Source organism: Pollicipes pollicipes, unplaced genomic scaffold (genome assembly GCF_011947565.3).
Source record: "Pollicipes pollicipes isolate AB1234 unplaced genomic scaffold, Ppol_2.1 Scaffold_4750;HRSCAF=5607_pilon_pilon_pilon, whole genome shotgun sequence".
Lineage (NCBI taxonomy): Eukaryota > Metazoa > Arthropoda > Thecostraca > Pollicipedomorpha > Pollicipedidae > Pollicipes > Pollicipes pollicipes.
In genome coordinates, this window is record NW_023596548.1 from 1 (window position 1) to 6,070 (window position 6,070).

Consider the following 6,070-nt stretch of genomic DNA (forward strand, 5'->3'; position numbering starts at 1 on the left):
TGGTGACCCCACCGCCGAGATCACCGGCAGTACCCACCTGTGGTGACCCTCCCGCTGAGGTCACCGGTCAGTACCCACCTGTGGTGACCCCACCGCCGAGATCACCGGCCAGTACCCGCCTGTGGTGACCCCCCCCCCCACCGCCGAGATCACCGGTCAGTACCCACCTGTGGTGACCCCACCGCCGAGATCACCGGCAGTACCCGCCTGTGGTGACCCCCCCCGCCGAGATCACCGTCAGTACCCACCTGTGGTGATCCTCCCGCCGAGATACCGGTCAGTGCCCGTGGTGACCCCACCGCCGAGATCACCGGTCAGTACCCGCCTGTGGTGACCCCCCCCCCCGAGATCACCGGTCAGTACCCACCTGTGGTGATCCTCCCGCCGAGATCACCAGTCAGTACCCACCTGTGGTGACCCCACCGCCGAGATCACCGGTCAGTACCCACCTGTGGTGACCCTCCGAGATTACCGGTCAGTGCCCACCTGTCGTGACCCACCATGGAGATTACCGGTCAGCAAAAGATATGGCTAGGTTTGAGACTGGGTGGGAGGTGGGGGAGGGAAGCAAATTAGAGTTGCATGGGTCAAATTGCGGGAGGGAACAATCTTACCTTTGCCTTTACTGACCTTACCTTACCTTTTACCTTTGAATAACATTCGAATTGGGAAAGCATAAATTCTTGCGTTCTAGGTGCAACATTGGAAGGATAAAATGACACTGAAAATTGAATGGGACATTGTTCCCCAGCCCCACCCCCCTTCTTCCCCGTAATGATTACATGGTTGCTGGTCAGCGCCCCCCGCGGCGTCTCCCCGCTGGGACCACATTTCTGAGGCGACCCCCACTGCCCCGCTGAACATCGTCGGTTCGAACAGCCGACGTTATCGTGCGTCTTCCTGCCAACGCCGGTGCACGTGACGTTTCAAGGTCACGTGTAACTGATGGCTGCGCGCTTACGTCGCAGGCACGCGGACCGAGCAGCGCGTCAAGATGAGCAGAATGCGCCAGAGAATAGCGCAGCGACTCAAGGACGCTCAGAACACCAACGCCATGCTCACCACCTTCAATGAAATCGACATGAGGTGCGCGGCTGAGGAAGCGGCCATGGGTGGCTTAGCCTGAAGCGGTCAGGTTCCGGGAAGCTGGAGCGTTCATGGTTCAGGAAGCGGCCTGTGGATGGTTTATGTTCACGTCTCGCATGTTGGGCTCGCCCCAAGTGTGACAGATTTTTTTGGTAGCTTGATACTTGTTGCCAACGTATGCTGCTATTGTTTACGATGAAAGCACACATTGGGCTTTTAAAAAAGGTTTCGATAAATCTGTATTTCGCTCCACCAACGTTTCATTCTGAAATTAGAATTATGATCCTGCATGGTGGTAAGTAGCCCTGGTTTCTATAGTCTAGGTGAATGGGGTACTGTGGAGTATTTAATCGATACTGGTCTCTATGAAATCAAAATTAGCTCGTAAATGCCTCTGTTACGTCGATGATATGCTGTCCTAAATCTGCAGCAACATCATGCAGCTGCGGAAGCAGCACCAGGAGGCATTTGTGAAGAAGCACGGCATCAAGATCGGCTTCATGTCCGCCTTCGTGAAGGCGTCGGCGTACGCGCTGACCTACCAGCCGACGGTGAACGCCGCCATCGACGGCAACGAGATCGTGTACCGCGACTACGTGGACATCTCGGTGGCCGTGGCCACGCCCAAGGTGAGCGGACTGTGGGAGCCGGGCCGGTCGGCGGCTGTCTGGCCGGCGCTCCCTACACCGGTCCCTGGTAGCATCCACTGCAAACGGTCGTACGGACTTAGCAAGATTCTGGGGCTAGGTGACTCATGTGAAGGTTATGCGGTACGGGGACAAATGCTACCACCAGTTGCTCCATGTCTAGTTTTGCTCAGCGGTATGATTTTGCATGCGTTTAGATAGATGATGCTGTGCAATAAGTCAACATCGTGTCATTATTTCAGAGCGATCACATCAACCCATTTTCCGTAAAGTGCATGTTGCCTTATTGCATGTGCATGCACCTTATTCCCAGAAAAGCAAAAGGGGATATTTAGGTTCCTTTTTCCCGTTACTCTTTGAAACGACGTTTCTTATTGCACGGCCAGAGCTTTGGAACAGCTTTACAGTGTTTGACATGCGGGGGTCTCGGAAATAGCTCGGGGTGTCCGATGACGATTCAGACGGAGCATTATCGGTACATTGGTTTCATAGTGCGTGGCTCTCGGTCTAGATCACAGATAATCCCACGAGATATTTTGCGAGATTACTGAGGAATCTGAACCTTACCGGTCGGTAACAAGATAAGCGTGGTCTCTACAAGGTACAGGCGAGCCAAGGGACAAACGAACACCACGTAGCCGAACTGAGTCTGAGAGAGAGTCATTGGAGCCTAAAAAGCCTGGATAGTCCAGTTATGAGCGCTTAAAGAGATGTCTGGAGCTTTTAAATACGATCGAGAGCGTGTGGCGAGTCGGTATCAGAACAAAGTGGCCTGTTATCGCGACACCGAGACTTCCAGACTATTTTGCCCCTATAGCCGTCGCTTTGCGTCAGGTCGTTGTAGGGTTAGTTTCTGTGACGTCGCTCATGCATTGATGTACTGATGGGAGCGGTGCATTGGACCTAACAGCGGAGCGGTGCGTAGCGCCTGACAGCGGAGCGCATAGGGCCTAACAGTGGAGCGGTGCGTAGCGCCTGACAGCGGAGCGCATAGGGCCTTACAGTGGAGCGGTGCAAGGCGGCTAACGGGTGTAGGGCCTAACAGTGGAGCGGTGTGTAGGGCCTAACAGTGGAGCAGGGCTAACAGTGGAGCGGTGTGTAGGGCCTAACAAGCGGAGCGGGAAAAAGGGCAAAGGGTGTAAAATGGTGCGACGCGTGGAGTTCCTCGAAATGTCATGACCCCGCATTCGTTTTGTCCCGTCGTTTCACGGAGGGGTAATGCAATAGGCAATGGGAAATTTAGTGACTTACATGGGCATCCACCTCGACTGAGTGGGCAATGACCTGCTCAACTGGTCTGCTGGCTGCGGTCCTGGCGTATCATGTATGCCCAACGATTGTTTTCGCAGCCCCGTTACAGGCCGAGGTCCAGTAAACCCTTCGAGCTGGAAGGTGGTAAAGGCATCGATGGTTGCTCTGGTGTGGTGCCACGTTTGTGCAAATGAGAATCGGCTGGACGTTGCATTGCCATTGCACGGTCTGTATGTATTCTTTGTATGAAGCTCACCGGCACAAGGTGTCGTGATTGTTCCACTGACGCTGCGTGATGTCCAGGGCCTGGTGGTGCCTGTACTCCGCAGCGTGGAAGGCATGATGAGCTACCTGGACATCGAGAAAGGCATCGAGGCGCTCGGAGCCAAGGCCAAGGACGGTCAGTTCGCGCCGGCTTCGCGTCCGGTGGAGCTGCATCTTTTATTGTTGGTCGGGAATGCTGTAGAACGGTCCACCCCTCCAATGATTGTGGTTCCTCCCATACATTGTCCTGATGTCTCAAGCGACGTTTCACGCTTGTAAAGCTATGGCGTACTGCATTTCCTTTTATGAATATGAGTGCTCTAAACAGCGCAAATGACACCTCAGAAGCATTTAAAGATACGGTGTTTTCTTGGGCGCTGTGAATGTGGTCATTGGGGTCCACACACACACACCCCTTCCCTCCCCATCGCCGCCCGCGCGCGTTCCGTAGTCACCTCGGCCAGTGCCACGTGTGACGTGTGGTGGATGGGAGTAAGTGTTGAAGTACCTCAGAAATATCCCGAACTTGGAGTGGAGCACAGCAGGAAAAATAGTTCACAGTTTTACAAACAATCATGAATTAGCTGATCGTGCGAATATTTAACACCCGGATCAGGTTAACTCCCCTGATGCGTATTATTTTCCTCGTGCTCTGTATGGGCCATGTCTTGAATATCCTCTGAGTGTATGCTATTTCTAGTCAGACTGGTGGCCTGCTGGCTGCCTTGTTCCTCCATAGCACCCAAATGGTGTGATGTTAAGCGGTAATGGGTCCAGGCCAGGGTTTACATTTGAAGCGCCAGATAAGAGCCCAGGGACTGTTTTATTATTAAGCGCATTTATCACTACAATCAATTACTTGATGGAAAGTATCTTTTTTCCGAGCGGAGTTAACAAGTGCCCACCGTCCATGCCCTATGTGAAGACGCCAGAATGACGCGCGAGCTAACATATGCTGATACGGAGCTAAATTACGGCCCGTGGGGACCAATGTAAATAAGTCATGCCCAGTAAGTTTCAGATGTTTGATGCGCCCCATAGGCATCCAAACTTGTTTCCATCAGATACGGACTTCGCTTACCGTAAAGGGGGCTTGATGCCGGGAAAGTTGTAACTGCGCCACTCAAGTCAAGTTGGTCAACTATGGCGATTTTTTTCGATATTGTGGAGTGGACTGGGGGTCCTCTGATATAGGTGGGGGCCCCACCCCCACTGACAATGCCCCTCCGCTTGCCCAGTTTAGGACTTCGCCTCTGTCACCAGGCGGCTCGCTGTCCGTCCCCTGACCACCTGTCCTGCCTGGCGACTTCGGCTGTCCTACTCCTGACCCCTTGTCCTACGCTGATACGCGCTGTCCGTCCCCCGACCCCCTGTCGTGCTCTGGCGGCTCGCCTATCATCAGCTTTGACCCCGTGTTGGTCTCGGGCTCTGGCAGGCTCGCTGGCTGTGGAGGACATGGACGGCGGCACACGTAGATCACCATCAGCAACGGCGGCGGTGTTCGGCTCCATGTGCGGCACGCCCATCATCAAACCCTCCGCAGGGGCGGCCATCCTCGGCATGCACGGCATCATTCCAGCGGCCGGTCGCGATTGACGGCAAGGGGTGCGGGGTTGGACTGACGGTCGCGGCGGTCGAAACCCGGCGGACCGCGCCGACATGGCGCTGCAGGAGGGGGGACTCACAGGCTGCAATCCGGGCTGACTGCTTTGGGCTGACGCGTTCGCCTCGGAGTTCTTTGTGAGAAACGTTGCGCGTCGGTAGTGGGCATCATGCGCGGCCCGTGTGCCGGGGCATCTCGCGATAGGTTGGCTAACCCAGGCTTGCCCGGTTCTCCGCCAGGGTGGAGATCCGTCCGATGATGTACGTGGCGCTGACGTACGACCACCGACTGATCGACGGCAGGGGGAGGCGGGTCACCTTCCTGCGCCACATCAAGGCGGCCGTCGAGGACCCGCGCGTTTCTGCTGCTCGGCCTCTAGACGAGCGGCGGTATCTCCCCCCGGCGGGCTCGCAGGCGGGCCCCTGACGCTTGGGGCCCCGCCGCCTCCAAGGACGGCGAGCCGGCCGCGGGCCCCGCTGCTAGACAGGCGTAGGTGCAATGGGTGTGCCGCGTGCGGTGGCCCGGCACGTGTGACTGCGACCGGCCCGTTTGCGGCGTGGGACGTGGCGCTTGCCGTCGACTCAGCAAGGCCACCACACCGACCCTCGGCCGGCGTCGCGACCGCAGCGCGCGCCCACCACCGGCTCTCTCGGAATATCGTCAGCATGCTGACGCCATTGTCGGGTTTTGTACGCTGGCAAACTGGTCCCACAGTGGACCCCGGTGGGTGCTAATGGCGGCTCCTCCGTGCTGTCGTTGCGCCGAGTGCCGCTTACGGAATTTAACGCGAGTTAGCTGGCTTCAAGCGAGTTTTAAAGGAGTCGGCCAAGTTCGCTATTGATGACCTTTCAGTGACCACATGCACAACGGCGGCTCGATGCATGCGATGGACCACCCCTCCCCGTGTACATATTGTTATCACCCCGTGCGGAGTGAAAAGACGCGTGCCTGTGCCGCGGCGGGACGGGTTGCGTCCTGACTGGCGCGGAGTCAGTCGGGGGTCGGGCTGACTGCCATTCTGAACGGTGGCGAGTGAAGCTATTAATACAGGATTCAGCGATCACTCGGGCGGCGTTTACCGTCGACGCTTCGGAGGGTCGTAAAACAACTCAATGGTGAGACAGATCGCGCTGTTTGCTTACGAATGCTCCGCTAATCGCCCCAACAGCCCTAGAGTCCATTAGATATGTATGTAGGAGGCTCGCAGGCGTTCCAGCCG

The 6,070-nt window shown here is 56.4% G+C and overlaps 1 pseudogene; it reads left to right on the top strand.

The window, feature by feature from the left end:
- The first annotated feature begins 241 nt into the window (after nucleotides 1-241).
- Nucleotides 242-5,277, top strand: LOC119099626 (dihydrolipoyllysine-residue succinyltransferase component of 2-oxoglutarate dehydrogenase complex, mitochondrial-like; annotated as a pseudogene).
- Nucleotides 5,278-6,070: the final 793 nt, after the last annotated feature.